The 16006-nt window shown below is 36.2% G+C and overlaps 1 protein-coding gene and 1 long non-coding RNA gene across 6 annotated transcripts in view; one reads left to right on the forward strand and one right to left on the reverse strand.

The window, feature by feature from the left end:
* LOC106558299 overlaps positions 1 to 16006 on the reverse strand; it is a 75966-nt gene that overhangs the window by 29199 nt on the left and 30761 nt on the right. For 3 of the 5 annotated variants that reach the window (XR_005384843.1, XR_005384840.1, XR_005384839.1), the window contains 2 exons: positions 3811 to 3866; positions 772 to 844 (listed from right to left, as the gene is read on the reverse strand). This is a non-coding gene — a long non-coding RNA (uncharacterized LOC106558299). The remainder of the gene's footprint in view (positions 1 to 771; positions 845 to 3810; positions 3867 to 16006) is intronic. The other 2 variants (XR_005384841.1, XR_005384842.1) reach the window with 1 other exon arrangement.
* ITPRID2 (ITPR interacting domain containing 2) overlaps positions 1 to 16006 on the forward strand; it is a 111125-nt gene that overhangs the window by 25047 nt on the left and 70072 nt on the right. The window lies entirely within an intron of this gene.

The following is a 16006-nucleotide window of genomic DNA, read 5'->3' on the forward strand; positions in this document are numbered from 1 at the left end:
CTTCTGTGTTATTTAATATCCAAACTTAATTGCTGTGTTCCTGATTTAACGTCCAAAGTCACTCTTCAACAAATATCCATTCATTCCACAGATATTTATTGAGCACCTATCATGTTCCAGAAACCGTATTATGTTAGAAATTCAGCAGTGAATAAGACACCAACCCTACTTTTGTAGTGATTTTGTTACAGAGGATCAGAGGATCTCAAATTCTTCAACCTTTTCCTTCAACCATCTTTTTATCTTGGCCTATTGTATATTAAAAAACAAAACAGCAGCAGAATCTGGTGCATAATGATGTTTGCAAAAGTTTGCTCATTCTTTTTTTTTTTTTTTTTTTTTGCATGTAAAACTTCTGTTTCTTGGAAACTGCCAAGAACCTTTTTGTTAATTTCTGAACTTCACTTTCTGGCAAATATCTCTATTTTTAACTTGCTTGGTGTGCATTCCAGAGAACACTGACTTTGAAGTAAATTTTGAATGAAAGGAAATAGAATATTTGATGAGTTGAAATAATGTTAATGAGAATAGTCAATCTGGCACTTAGGGGGGAAAAAGACATAAAAATAAAGATGGAAAATTGTGAGAGGAAAGAGGCCAGTCATGCCTGAAGTTTATTTTATTTGCTATGCCAAGAAAAATGGATAAAGGAAAGAAAAGAATAAAAAAAGAAAAACAGGAGAAAAGGAAAAGAGCAGTGATACACCTTTGCAGCATAAGTGTGACTTGGAGTAATCACTTCCTTCTGGTGAATCCTTTAGAATTCCTTACCTGTTACATAGTTGATTCCTCAGCAGTCATTGATAAGATTATTGGTTTCTACGTTAGATAGGAAATGAGAAGCCTACATGAAGCAATGTAATACAGTGTTAATATTCTGATCTCAATATTTCTTTTCATTTTACTTTATAGCTTCCTTTCCTCCCGAATGCTTGTTCTCTTAGTATATGCAAAATTATTTTCTTAGGGTATGCAGGAGTTAAAATGTTATACTAATATGTGAAAATATTAAAAAAAAAAAGGATTTAATGGCTCTAAAATTCTCAGACTTTGTAAACCTATCAGTTTTTAAGTAATCATTTAACTTATTAAGATGTTTACTCTGGAGCCTGGGTAGCTCAGTCCTTTAAGCATCTAACTCTGGATTATGGCTCAGTTCATGATTCTAAGGTCCTCAGGTCTCCCCCAGGGTTCAGGGAGAAGTCTGCTGGAGGACTCTCTCTCTCTCCCTCTGCCTCTGCCCCTCCTCTGCTCACAGTCTCTCTTTCAAATAAAAAATCTTTTAAAAAATTATGTTTACCAAAAGCTGTGATTTCTCCATCTTCTTCTCTTTAATTTAAATATAAATTGAAATCTTACCCAACAAGGGGGTTATTTGCATAAGAAATCCTGAAGAAACAATATAGATGTGGCTACAAAAAAGTGTTTTTAAATTACGTATTTTCTGGAGTTTACTGAAAAATGAGAGAAATTCCAATACTATGGCTCATAACTAGTTTTCTAGCAATGAATTTGAAGAAAAAATTGAATTTTATCTTAAGATTCTTAGTGGTACTGACAGATGGCAATGAAATTGCCTTTGTGAGCAAAACAAAGAGGAATCCTTTCTTCTTTGTTCAAGGACCGGCTTTGCCATCTATCAGTGTTCTGATGCAGGCAAGTTACTGAGTTTCTAAGACTCAACTGTGAATTGAGTAAAAATACCAAGTTAACAGTGTCAGTATGGACACCAAATGAGATAACATAGTTTAGTACTTGTCACAGAGCAATTATGTAACAGTAAGTGTTCCCCTTTCTTTATCACTTCAGTCAGTCCCAGGCTATCCTAATTCATTTCATAGAAAAGATTCTAAAGGAACTTTAAAGATCATCTAGTGTGCTACACATCTTATTTATATAATATTCCCCTAATCACTAGCCTGTGCTTTCATAATGCTAATAAGTGTTAACCTCTGACAGCAATAGACAATTATAAATATTATATTGAAACATGAAATTGCCACTTTTATAGGTCAAACAGTTAAATATTGGCAAATTTCATATGATTCAACTTTATATGTATATAAAATATATAATACAAAAAATCTTATTTCCCCCCAAAATTTTATATGATAAAAGTCTTCCATAATTTGATAGTGTTAGAATGTAAATGCAGTTCCATTAGCTATTAAAAAAAAATTATACTGTTTTTCTAATAGTGCCTTTTTATAATCAGTAAAAGCCTTGAGCGGGGGTTGACAAACTAATCTGTGGTCCAAATCCAGGCCGCTATGTGTTTTTTTGGTACAGCTCATGGGATAAGAACTGTTGTAACATTTTTAAATAGTTGATAAAAATCAAAAGAAGGATAATATTTTGTGACGCATAAAAATTATATGAAGCTCAAATTTCAAGGACCATAAATAAAGGTTTTATGGAACAAACCATGCGCACTTGTTTACATATTGTCTCAGACTGCTTTTGTTCTGCAAAGATAAAGTTGAGTTGTTGCAATGGCCTTTAGGGCTCTTAAAACCTAAAACCTTTATTTATTACCTGGCCCTTTACAGAAAAGGTTTGACGAACTTGTCCCAGAGTCAGACTACCTACATTGGCATGCCAGCGCCACCACTTCTTAGGATTTAAGTAAGTTACTTAACTTTTGTCAGCCTCAGCTTACACATTTTAAAATAGGCACACTAATAGTATTTACCTCATAGGATAATTACGAGTGCCTGGTACATCACAAGTACTCTATAAATGATAGAGTATTAATACTCTCCCAGGGCACCATTGTAAATGGGAAGAGGAATAACAACTTAGAGAAGCTTGGGAAGCACAGATGGGCGATAACCACTGCATCACCATATCGTGACATAACAGACCTCAGCATTCAGTAGATGTTCATGTTAGAATGGAACCACTTACTCATATAAATGATTTTAATATTTACACCTCACTCATACCACATGGACCATTTCAAGTTAAAAATATTTAAGTTTCTAAATTTGCAAGTGCTAAGCTGCAAAGTAGAGGCTGTTTTCTCCCTGGGACAATGAACATCTGCTGAAACAATTTGTCCAACAGAGCATTTGCCTTTGCTGGCCCTTTTTTTTTTTTTTTTTTTTTTAAGAAATGGGAAAAAAAATCATTGTTTAACTTCAACTCTTCTCATCTTCTAAACCAAGAAACGGTTTCTCTTGGGACTAGATGTTTCTAAGATTTGGAAAAGTGAAGAGACCTCAGCTTTTTATTTACTTTTTCCTATTTTCAAGTAAGGGTAAGTAGAAATTTACTTAGAGTGACATTCTTGTTTTCTTCTTGTTTAAACATTGTTTGAAAGACCACAGGTTTTCTAGATGATCTAAAATTTCTGAAGTGAATTGAGCTCTGCAGCTCTTTCTGAGAGAGACTGGGAGGTGGGGTAATGGTTATCCCTCAGCAGAGGAAGGGTTAAGTTTTAAATTAGAAAGACTTTTAAGAAATAGCTCAGATCTATTATTTTTTGTATACAAAGTCAGAAGGATCTGGTGGGAAGACGATCCAAAATCTTGGAAGTAAAATAAAATGCTCCCAAAGCTAAAATCCAATAGCATCCTAAAGATAATGGATGGTTTAAGTAGAACTGCTGATAAACTTCAAGTCTAAGACTTATCAGTCAGGTTACCTCTCCTGCTTTTCTACAGTGGTTTCCCCAGGGAAAGATGAAGAGAGGACACTTCAAACTCTCTCAGCTTTATAATGTTGTACTTAAGAAGTCAGTGAATAATAACTATTGGAGTTCTCTGGATAAACCAGCTTGAATTAAAGGTGCTTCTTTTGTTTCCTTACTTTAAAGCAGAGCTTCTCTGGTCCTTGGGGATTACACCAAGAGTAATGAGTCATATCTGAAACAAGGAAGAGAAAGTGTTGTCAAATTTCATGTTGTTTCATAAGAATATGCATGAAGGGTTATTCATGTATTTCAATATGAAAGATTGAAGAAACTTGCTATTTTCAAATACAATAGATTCTATCATATATAAATTATTCCTTTTTTTGTTTTCTAATTACTCTTTTTGCTTACAATGCAGTCAATTATGAGAAAAAGAAAGAAAGAAACTGTTTAGCTACCAAGTCAAAAATATTTTGCCACCTGCTATGTATTTTGCCAGCCAGTTAAAATCTTTAGCATTCTTTGGTACACAGCCTTAAGATGCTTGTGGGGTGGAGGGAAATTTTCCTCTGTTAGAATCTTTTGGATGATAGTCAAATACTTCTGTAATTTCCTTCACCATTTTTAGCTACTGTTGGCATCATTTATTTCAAGTATGCCTCTGGAATGTCAAGAAGATGCCAGATGTTATTTTGAATGCTGTATTTTAATATAATATGAAGCTAAAGTTGTTCCTAGAGACTTCAGAAATAAAGGTAGGGTGCTTCTTTCTTATCTTTTAGCAAAGTGTAAAGTTTAATCAATGACCAAATAGAACTTTTGATCAGTCCCCTACCTGTGAAAGTAGATTAGAAAGGAATTTTTATCCTTTGGCCACAGGCAGTAACAGATTTACCTGTCCGGAGGGGGGGAAGGAATTGAGTAGAAGGAAAACCAGAAGCTAGATTTATCACGTAAATTATCAAGTGGTCCAAATCTTTGGTCCAGAGCCAATGACTTCATTGAGTTGTTTTGTCCTGGATATGGGCATTTGAGTCCTCATTTTAGTGTTTCCAAATAATGATTCTACCAATGCTCTGAAATAAACATTCTGTAGTTATCTCTCCAGTTGAATAAGTCTGTAATTAGAAATCCTATCATTCCTGGCTAGTCAAATTTCTTGAAACAAGCATATGAGGTTTGTTGTGCTGGCACCAATAGGGAAAGAATGATAGAGCAGGGAGCAACCTCATGAGATCATCTAATCCATACTAAAATCATTCAAATACATGGTTCCTTAGTGAAAGGTTTCCAGGGATTTGTTACACCAGCAACTAGAGTATGACTAGGCCTGTAACAATAAAAGAGGCTTGCTTGCCTTTCTGATCAAGAATCATTGCAATATCAAACAAAGGCTAAATTCTTTTCTAAGAAGCTTATGACTAATTCAGGTCTCCACAAGCATTCCAGGAACAAGATTCTTTTTGGTTACCAAGATCGTAAGTGTAATTTTGGCCCAGAGGCTTAAAAACCAAAGCACATATGCTGTGTCTCACTTGTTCTGTGGGCCATTTCTCTTTTCACTCCTATGCTTTCATTCCTGTGATTCCCCCCTCCCCCACCATCCTTGTTATATTGAGAAACAAGTACGAGTATTTTTAGCTGGCTTACCTGAATTAATCTCTTATTGGGCTAACCTATTTGAACTAACAACCACAAAAAATAATTAACAGAGAAAACTCTCTCCTGCTCTATATTTTCCAGTTCCTGTCCCATTAACTTTTACCTTTACATCATTGGGCAAGTCATTTAAATTCTCTGGGCCTCAGTTTCTTTTTCTGTATTAAATGAGAATGTGAGTCGAGATTATTGGAAGAGTCTCTTTTAGCTCCAACACTCTATAATGCAATCTATCCTAAAGCAAAATTGTGACCTTTAGCATGAAGAAAGGACAGTGGGAGGGAAACATGTCAGGAATTCTTTCTCATTTCTCCCACTCCACAAATGCTGCAAATGGCTGAAGTCAGTGATTCAGACTTTAGTAGGTACATTAATTTGGGTAAAGTTTCACCCAAAGCTTGTTATTAAAGATGAAGGGGAGAGAAATTCTAAGCTATGATCTTTTATTTTTCCTACTTTTGACCAGTGTCAAGACTTGAAACTTGTTCTATTAGAAAATACAATACTGAATAACATATCATGTGTTAGTTTCTTAGGAAATAACCGCTAAGGTAATAGTTAACATTAGTATTGACTTCTTCCTTCTAATTGATAAAATATAACTTTTTACTTTTCCTCATATTTTTTGTGGTAAATTGTGTTTATTCCTGCAAATGACCAATAGTGTTTTCTAACACAGCTTTGATAAAATCCTCCAAAAAAAAAAAAAAAAAAAAAGTTCAAAATATACTCCAGGAAGAAAATATTGCTAAAAATTTACTTTTAAAGATTTCCTTCAAAAAAAAAAAATTTCCTTCCATATATACAAATAGAATTTTTTCTTTTAGAGTGCAATCTTTTATCAATGGCTTTGAATTTAGGGAAGAGAATATTTTATTGATAAACCTCCTGTTATTTTTGAGATGTCCTGCCATTTCCTCAAATGGTAGATGAACTATGGCTATGAGAAAACTAGTGGAAAGTTCTAATAATAATAAAATACCCAATTTTGGTTAGATTGTGTAATTAACAGACTGAGGAAAGAAGCTAATATAAAAGAACTAGTTATGTTTCATTTCCTGAATTTTTATGTTTAAAAACGGAAACATTTTTGTCCACTTCCCATTTTGTGAAGCTATTGCAGAAATTTCCTGTCATCACAAATCTTAGAGATAGTGAGTTTACTTAAAAGTTGTCTGTGGAAAGCATAGTAAATTCATGCTAATGTAAACTTGATTTCATGTGAATGATCTGGGAACACATCTCTTCTACTAGATGATGCTAGGAATCAGCCTTGGTGACACAATAAATCTTTCACAGATAATACTTTAACTGTCATCTACTTAGTATGTCAGGCTGATGACGTTTAGGTTAGCCCAGTGACACAACTGAGCATTATTAACTATTGCAAATAACTGTACATGGACAGGGATGCCTGGGGGGCTCAGTGGTTGAGCATCTACCTTCGGCTCAAGTCGTGACCCCGGGATCCTGGGATCGAGTCCCACATCAGGCTCCCTGCATGGAGCCTGCTTCTCCCTCTGCCTGTGTCTCTGCCTCTCTCTCTCTCTGTGTCTCTCATGAATTAATAAATAAAATCTTTAAAAAATTATACATGGACAGATAATAGCTCCAAGAATAGCTAGTAACCAGTTACAATGCTCATGTTTGTATTTTTTTAATCACTGCTGAAGATAGATAAATTTATAATTTTCCACATAATCTGTAAAACCTGATTATGCAAAGTTAAACAAATTTATCCATGTTATAGAAACAAAATAATACAGTTTTACACCTTTTATGGGTAGAATATACAAATTCAGAGGACATTCCAAAACCATATCTGTGGCTTTTAACTTTTAAAAACCCCTCAATCTTCCAGTTTGTTTTCATGATATATTCTATTAGCTCTTATCTGAATATACTTAGGATTACACCAATCTCAATAGGAAGAGAAAACAATCTATTTTTCATTAGAATTCCCAGTGGTAACCACAGTAAGAGCTGCAACTTGGTAAGTACAATAATGTCTCTGTGGAAATCATGAATTAAGAACCTATTTTTTACAAGATTAACCCTGATGATAATTTCCAGGTACATCATTTATTTTCTAAATTGTCCTGCTTCAAGGAGGCCTCTCTGGAGAATACTTCAGGCAATACTAAGACAGACTTTAAAGCATTAGATAAAACATTCACTATATTTTCTTCAAAATACATTTCACTGACAGTATATATTCCAAGTAAGAAGGCATTCGTTTTATACTTGTAATTTAGACATTTTCATTAGTTCAGGAGTCCTAGTTAAGAAAAACTTATACCTTCTGAAGTACTAAGAAAAATTGTAAGATTAAAAATTGTCCAGTATTATTTTCTATTCCAGACAATATTATTTTGTGTGTTTCAACACCCAGCTCTTCCATCTGATTGGTATATAATACAGATAATAAGTCTTTTAATATTTTGAACCACTAGATGTATGTCCAACGTAACCTACATTCACAAATAGAGGGGTACTTTCAGTTTTGCACAGAAATGAAGGATGAGGATATTCAGAAGTTAGATTTCTGAAAAGACAATTTAAAAGATTCTCAGGTATTTACCCATGTATTAGGGGCCTGGTAGCCCCAGTCATCCAGTTTGCTCAGAGCTGTCTTGTCCTACAATAGTTGACTGGAAATGGCCCTGCTTTTGCCCCTACTCTGGGTCTTACATATAATTTTCTTGCTTCCCCTGTTGCCAACCTCCCCTCCCATCCGACGTCACAGTAGATGTGGTGAATGTCAGGTGGTACATCCTCCCTACTTTACTCCTTGTTTTCAGTTCCTACTTTAAGTATGCCTTTTACATCCTTCCTCTCCTAGCTTTCTTCTTTTTCTTCTCTTGCTCCTCCTCCTCCTTCTTCTTCAACATTTATTTATTTGAGAGAAAGAGTGCACAAGTGCACAGATGGGGGGAGAAGCAGAGGGAGGAGGAGAGAGAGAATCTCAAGCAGACTCCCCACTGACCACAGAGCCCAGCATGGGACTGGATCCCATGACCCTAAGATCATGACCTGAGCCCAAATCTAGAGTAAGATGCTTAACCAACTGAGTCACTCAGGCGCCCCCTAGCTATCCTCTTCTATCCATTCTGCATGGACCCAAATGTGAAGTACATGTGTTTTTACACCAGGAGTCGGATTAAAGATTTGGGTTATATCCTAAGATGCCAGGACATCATAGCACAGTAGATAATGTCGCATTGAACAACAGACATCCCGTTCATCGGCCACACATCACTAGCCAACTAGTCAAGACTTTTGCTCAGGACCTAGCTCCTGATGGCTTCCTGGGCCATCTTCCCTACTTCTTATTATCCCGCATGGCTTTTCCTGGTCTTCAAACATTTGATTCATTCATCTCTTGCTGAAGCAAAGCATTCCTCTCACTTTTTCTGTGCAGGCAGTATTTCCTTTGTCCAATTTTAAGCTCATTTTAGACAAGCTCCAAATGCAGAGCCAATGATGACTTACCAAGATGTTTTTGCTTAACAAAGCAGTTTTTCTATGAGGAATTGTACCACCTGCTTTTGAATTATCTGCCCACCCACCCGCATACCGTTTCTATAGCACATTCTACATTTTGAAAGCTATTCAGCCAGCAGAGTATGAAGTTTTGAAGGGCTTTGGGAAGGGACCTGGGATTCATTGCCATATTTTCCCTATTCCCTCCTGACCATATCCAAATCCTCAAATCTGCTGATTTTATTTAAAACACTTCTCGTCCCTCAGCTGCCACCCTAATTCAAACCAGCATTGTCTTTTTTTTTTTTTTTTTAAACCAGATTAGTGTAATAGCCTCCTAACCTATTGTTGGCAGGAAACATTATCCTCTACCAATTTAGGTCCATGTGATTGGGGGCCCATGAAATAATTGGTAATAGAGTAACAGGAGAAAAATTTATTTTCATGTGCATGTGGGGACATCCCATAAGAAGTGGATTCCCTGAACAGGTAGGACTAAGGGTTTATCTATCAGCTTAATAAAGGAGAGTGAGTTGAGGGCTTCAAAAGATGGAAGGTTCTGATGAGACTTGTTTACATGATTTTTTGGAATGTCCCAGTGCCCTAGGCCAGTTGTTTTCCTGACGCAAGACTTCCCTGGAGATGAGGTTTGTAGTAAGTGACTCAATAAAGTCCTGCTTTAGTCATGGAAGGGGAGTGCAGATAAGATTTCTTTCTGCAGATGTTTTCCCTTTGAAGTAATCTTCATGCCATCTTGGTGGGTTGTTGGTCCCTACACCATCTCACTACATTCAGTCTTGTTCCCACAAATCTGTTCTCCACACTGCAGCTAGAATATTTCTAAAACACCTAATCATGACACTCCCTTTCTTCAAAAACACTTGAGTGGCTTTTCACTGCCAAGGATTATGATTTATAATCCTAGATTTAGCACTTGCTTACTAAAGCTTAAAGAACAAAAGAAGAAAATGGTGTAAGTCTAGCCTATACGACCAGAATTTATTTACATGGTAGGAAAGGTAAAGCCAGGTGGGTAAATGGTGATAGACAAAAATATTAATCTTTAGTGCCATCCCACATTTCAGATCTATGTTTTTCAGATTTTATTTCTAAGATCAGTGCTTCAGGCAGTGTGCCAGTACCAAATCTTTTTCTCCTTCAATTTTAATTAACATTTCATTCCTTTAGGGCCCGACTGAAATGCTTGGCTAAGTAAGTTCATAAGCTAATTCTTAGGAGTGTTAATAAGTTAATGTACTATGCATTTCCACATACAGTGTTTCTATTTTAATAAGGTCCTTCATGACTTATTCCACAAGATGACCTATAAAAGGCATTTCAGATCCTGAAGCAACAAGCTGAGCAGAAAGCTTGAGCAAATGGGCTTTTGAACACCACTTAACTCCAGGCTCTTACTCTCCCTCTGAAATAGAAGTGGCCCTGAAGGGAAGAATTCCATTGCTTTGTATGACCTGCACCTCCCAGGAGTGGGATTCCTGCTACTCTGAGTATCCCTGTTGTGCAGCACAATGGAAGGTGATATTTTGCTCTACAGCTGTGCTTCATACTTATGTTGTTGGTTTTTTAATAGTTTTATTTAAATATAATTTGCATACCATTAAATTCACCCGTTTAAAGTGTACGGTTGAGTAATTTTTATCTATTCTCAGTTGTGCAACTATCAGCTCTATCTCATTTCCAAACATTCTCATCATCCCAAAACAAACCCTATCCACATTAGTGGTCATTCTCCACTCCCATTCCCACTACTCCAACCCAGCATCGGATAATATATAATCTATTTTCTGGCTCTGTGCATTTGTGTATTTTGGATTTTTCATACACTAAATGAGTTGTGACTGGCTTCTTTCATCTAGTGCTATGTTTTCAAGATTCATGAATGTTGTAGTATGAATCTTGTACTACTTCATTCCTTTTTCCTTCTGAATAGTTTTCCGTTATATGTATTTACCACCACTGTTTACTCATCAGTTGATGAACATTTGGGTTATTTCCACTTTCTGTCTATCATGAATAATGCTGCTAGGAATATTGGCATATTCAGTTTTCAGTTTTCAGTTTTCTTGGGCCTATATCTGGTTGTGGCATTGCTGGGTTATATGGCAGTTCTATGCATAACATTTTGAGTAATTGCCAAACTGTTTCAAAAGTGGCTATACCAGTTTATGTTTCCATCAGTAGTGTATTAGGTTTCCAATTTCTTTACATTCTTCACTAACACTTGGTATTGCCATCCTAGTGGATGTGTGAAGTAGTCTCTCACTTTGGGTTTGATTTCCCTTTCCCTAATCTACTAATGCTATTGATCACCTTTTCATGTGGTTATTCTATATCTTCTTCGGAGATATGTCTATTCATATCTTTTGTCCATTTTTAATTGTGTTGTCTTTTTATTATTCAGTTGTAAGAGTTCTTTATATATTCTGGATATAAGTTGTTTGTCAGATATATGACTTACACATATTTTCTCCCATTCTAGTGGTTGTCTGTTTACTTTTTTGTTGGTTTTTTTTTTTGAAGCCCAGTTTTTTTTAAGTTTGAGGAAATCCAATTTGCTTATTGCTTTAAAGTTGTATCCAAGATAATATTGCCTAACCCAAGTGACAAAGGTTTTACTTTTATGTTTTCTTCAAAGGGTTTTATAATTTTCCCTTTTTTTAAAAAAAGATTTTATTTATTTATTCATGAGAGGCACAGAAAGAGAGAGAGAGGGAGGGAGAGAGGCAGAGACACAGGCAGAGGGAGAAGCAGGCTCCACAGGGAGCCTGATATGGGACTCGATCCCGGGACTCCAGGATCATGCCCCAGGGCAAAGGCAGTGCTGAACCGCTGAGCCACCCAGGGATCCCCTATAATTTTCCCTTTTAGCTGTAGGTCTGGGATCCATTTTGAATTAATTTCTGTATATGGTGTGAGGTAGGTATCTAACTTCATCCTTTTTCATGTAGATATCCAGTTATCCCAACTATTTGTTGAAATTGCATATACTTATTTAAATGATACCTAGGAAGTTTTTAAGTTAGCAGTTACATTAGCTATCTGTCACTAAGCATCAGGTAAGCAAATTCAACTCTGAGAGGCTTAAGTTACCGGTATTTGGTTCTATAGATTTGTATACACTGTATGTCTCTTCTTGCTTCTGAATAATTTGAGTTTTGTTCTGTTGTATATTTCAGGTGTCTGGATGGTATTTCTCTTCCTCAAAGTAATTATATCATTTACTATATTTAAGGTTAAAGTGAGTGAGAATTGTGACCTACAAAGAGCTAGCAATTATCCATTCATTTCCTCAAGAAAAATTTATTGAGTACCTACTATACTATGTGCCATAGACATAATGCTGGGAATATAGTAATGAACAAAATATAGTCCTTATCCTCAAGGAACATATTTTAAGGAGAAGAAGAAAAAAAGGACACAGGTAGATATATAACATGTGCGCTATTGATACATGTTTAGGAGAACATTAAAAGCATATTAAAAATTAAAAATATAAGCAGAATAAGAGGGAGAGCACGATGTATAAAGGGGTTGCTGGTTTATAAAGAGTGGTCAGAGGTCTCTCTGATTAAAGCAATATGTAGTCAGAAACTGGAAGGTTCCAAGGAACTATCTATGCAGATTACTAAGCAAGAGGGTTCCATGCAGTAGGAATAGCAAGTGCAAGTGACCTGAGGGGGAACATGCTTGGCTGAGCTCATGTTCTCCCTCTCCCTTGTATTTCTAGTGCAAACAGCATTATTTCTGTATAAAATCCACTTTTACCATATTTTCTTTTCTAAAAATAATCTGCCACCAAGGATTGCACATTATATCATATTGTAGATATAATGTTTGGATGTTTCAAAATTAGCTAAATTTGATGAGAGTCAGTTTGGATAATGTTTCAAAATTAGATAAATTTGACAAGAAAAAAACAACAAAGGAAACAAAACATTTTCCTACGTTAATTTTGAATCATGCTGAAGCACTATTTCTGGTGTTGCAACTTCATTTCAATTCAACAAACTTAACTGAATGCCTGTGGTGATGTTTCCCAAATCATAATTTGTTGGGCCATATTTGTGGTTCAGAGCTTTCACTAGGGACTTGACAATGGTTTGAGCAGTTGAAGATAGTTAGTCAGGCCTTAGTAATTTATGGTGACATGTTTGCATTCTGACAATTCAGAATGTAATGAATGCCACTGGGATGACTCAAGTCCAAGGAGCTGTATGTTGAGGAATCTGTGTGGCTTATGAACAGCCCACCTTGAGCATCATCGGCTATGACACACCGGGTGTGTACTGTGGGTCGGTTCATCACTTACATATAACTAGGGTAATTCAATGACTCATTGGAGTTATTGTTAGAAAATCTGTTGTTGCCTATATATTAAGTTCCCACTAAATATCGATATCCAAAGAAGATAGATTTGCTACAAAAATTTCAGTGCACTTGACAGCCATTAGTTTTCTTAATAAGTCATCACTTTTCAGAGTAAAGCTCTGAAAATCAATGCCCCAACTTTACTCTATTCCTCCTTGCCCATTTTTGTGATCTCTGTTTCAGATTACCTTAGGCATTTGGCAAATCTTAAGTGGCCTGGAAATATGAAAGCAAGATGCTTTAATACCTTCAATATTTAAACTTGGGATATTCTAGAAGGCTCTAAATTAAATTTAAAAAGCAATCAGGAAATGCCCTTTTGTCTTTTCACAAAATATATTCAATTCCTACTCATTGCCTAAGGTAAAATAATCTTTTTTGCCCCTGAACTCACATTAAAACCTTTTCTCTCTTGCCTAGCATTTCTTATGTCTTATTTTGCACTGAATTATACATACATCCCTAGACTGCCATCACCTAGGAGCATATCCTTGGGTTGTAGAGGATTCTTAGTATTTACTAGGGTATTATTACATTATTATGGCTTAGAGGAATTACGGAGATAAATATTCAGAATGATCCCATGGTGTTCAACTTTGTTTCTATTTTGGTTTTTTTAGTCTTGTTTGTCTAATTTGTGTGACTTTGGTTTAAAAAATTAAGAGAGGAAGAGTGGGAAGAAAAGTATAAAGTGTATTATTCCTTGAGGGATAGTTTTTCTTTGGTTTTACCTGCCTTGTGGTCAGAAATAGAATACAATCTTTAAAAAAAAGTTAATATATTGATCTAAGGGCTATTTCTTTTAAATGTGGCTGGAATGATGGCCTTTAAAGGGTGTTACCAAATTAAATCTGCCAAGTAAGGAAGGTGGAGCTGTGTGGGAAAGAGGCTTTGTTTAATCAGGTTGTATAATGTTTTGCTGAGACATGTTGGGAAAAGCAATCCAAGGTGATGTGGACTTAATATGAAATCACAGTCTGAAGCACACCTTAAAAATTTAGAGATCTTTTGCCATCCTCTTGGAAATTCATATACCAGAAATGCTAGGGAAAATTAATTGTATTTAATATATACATATAGTCCCTTCCCTAACATTTGTAGGATTTATAAAAGAGTACAAATAGAGGCCCACATAAAACATCAAATTATAAATTGTGGTATCTGTAAATGAAGCATATTCTATCATCCCACCTTGAAAAATATATCTTCAGGTGAAGTTCAAAATTAAAATTGTTTGAAACCTTGGAGTTTCATGTTTAAAAAGTACAAATCCATGGAGGGTCTGCTTGAAAGTTCATGCACCAGCCTCCCTTCTTTTCCATTCTTATCTCCAACCCACAAGGTGAGAGGTCCAAAGGCAAGGTGAGAGATGTCAAGGTTATGCACATGGCCGGACCAACCCACATATCCATATCTGATCTGCTGCAAACAGCTGCTGCTTGGGCATCCCTCAAGCCTTGGAGTGTTTCATATAGATGGAACAATCCAGGCTTGAAAACAGTCTTAGGGTTAGAAGCTGAAGCAGGCTCATGGCCATTTGGGTGGGAATTCTGGGATACCAAGTAACCAGAGAAGGCATAAAAGGAGGCATGGCTCAGGCTCTGGATGGGCACAGTCCTTCAGTTCCTCAATTCTTTATCTTGTGCAAAGATCTATAGTTAGAGATGTGCAGAGAGATTCTCTGAAGCCCAGGCCCAGAGGACAGAAGCCCCTCTTGCCTTGGTGTGTGTGTGTGTGCCAAGCACTGTTGTCTATATGTTTTTTGAAGATACAGAAAATTTAACATATAATCATATATCCATTATCTAAGAGAGAGGTATAACCTTATAGATCACTTTTGGGTGATCTAAAAGGGTGAGCAGGGCAGCCCGGGTGGCTCAGCAGTTTAGCGCTGCCTTCAGCCCAGGGCCTGATCCTGGAGACCCAGCATCGAGTCCCACGTCAGGCTCCCTGCATGGAGCCTGCTTCCCCCTCTGCCTGGGTCTATGCCAATCTCTCTCTCTCTCTCTCTCTCTCTCTCTCTCTCTCTCTCTCCCCCCCATCTCCCTCTGTGTCTCTCATGAATAAATAAATAAAATCTTAAAAACATAATAAAAATAAATAATAAAAGGGCGAGCAATATATCACATTTGCCACTGGGTGCACTTCAATGATTAGTAGACTGTGGATATCTACATACCTCAAATAAATAATTCCAATTATAGATTAATGAGATTGCAGTACATCTCAGAAAGTCCTGGGAAGCTGTCAAGTTTCCTTCATCCATATATTGAAGGATCGACTTCATTTTGCTCCTCATTATGATGTTATACACTGTGGAATAATGAAGAATGTTATTTCCTGCTGAGTAGACTTAGCAGGGGGCTGACGTGGGGGGTGCCTCCTTCAGTTAAGTGTTTCCTACCCTCATTGTTGGTTTCACAGCTCTTCCCTTGAGTGCCTTTCCTCCTCTTGTATGCATTTTAGGAGGGGTTTTTCTTAAAAGTTTATAACCCTTTAACCTGTGGACTGCCAATTATCTTTGGTAATAATGAGTTGAAGCTCAATCTTTAGTCTTTTGAACATAAAGTACTGAAGCCCTATATTTATTTTTGTGCTATACAGTGATATTTGAAAAGAGATAGTTAAGAAAATGTAGCCTACAAATAAGAAAAAAAATTACTCTTTACATGTGATTGTGACTTTTAACTTTTTTTAAAAAAAGGTTATGTTCCAGCTAGTGTCTGTATTTGGGAAGTAGAGAAGCCAAAGACTTGAGTGTAGGTAATAGAAGACATCAAGGAATACAAGATGCAGTTAAGGATTAGTAAAATGAATCAGGTATTTGAACAGATATTTCAA

This window comes from Canis lupus, chromosome 36 (genome assembly GCF_011100685.1).
Source record: "Canis lupus familiaris isolate Mischka breed German Shepherd chromosome 36, alternate assembly UU_Cfam_GSD_1.0, whole genome shotgun sequence".
NCBI classification, from domain to species: Eukaryota; Metazoa; Chordata; class Mammalia; order Carnivora; family Canidae; genus Canis; species Canis lupus.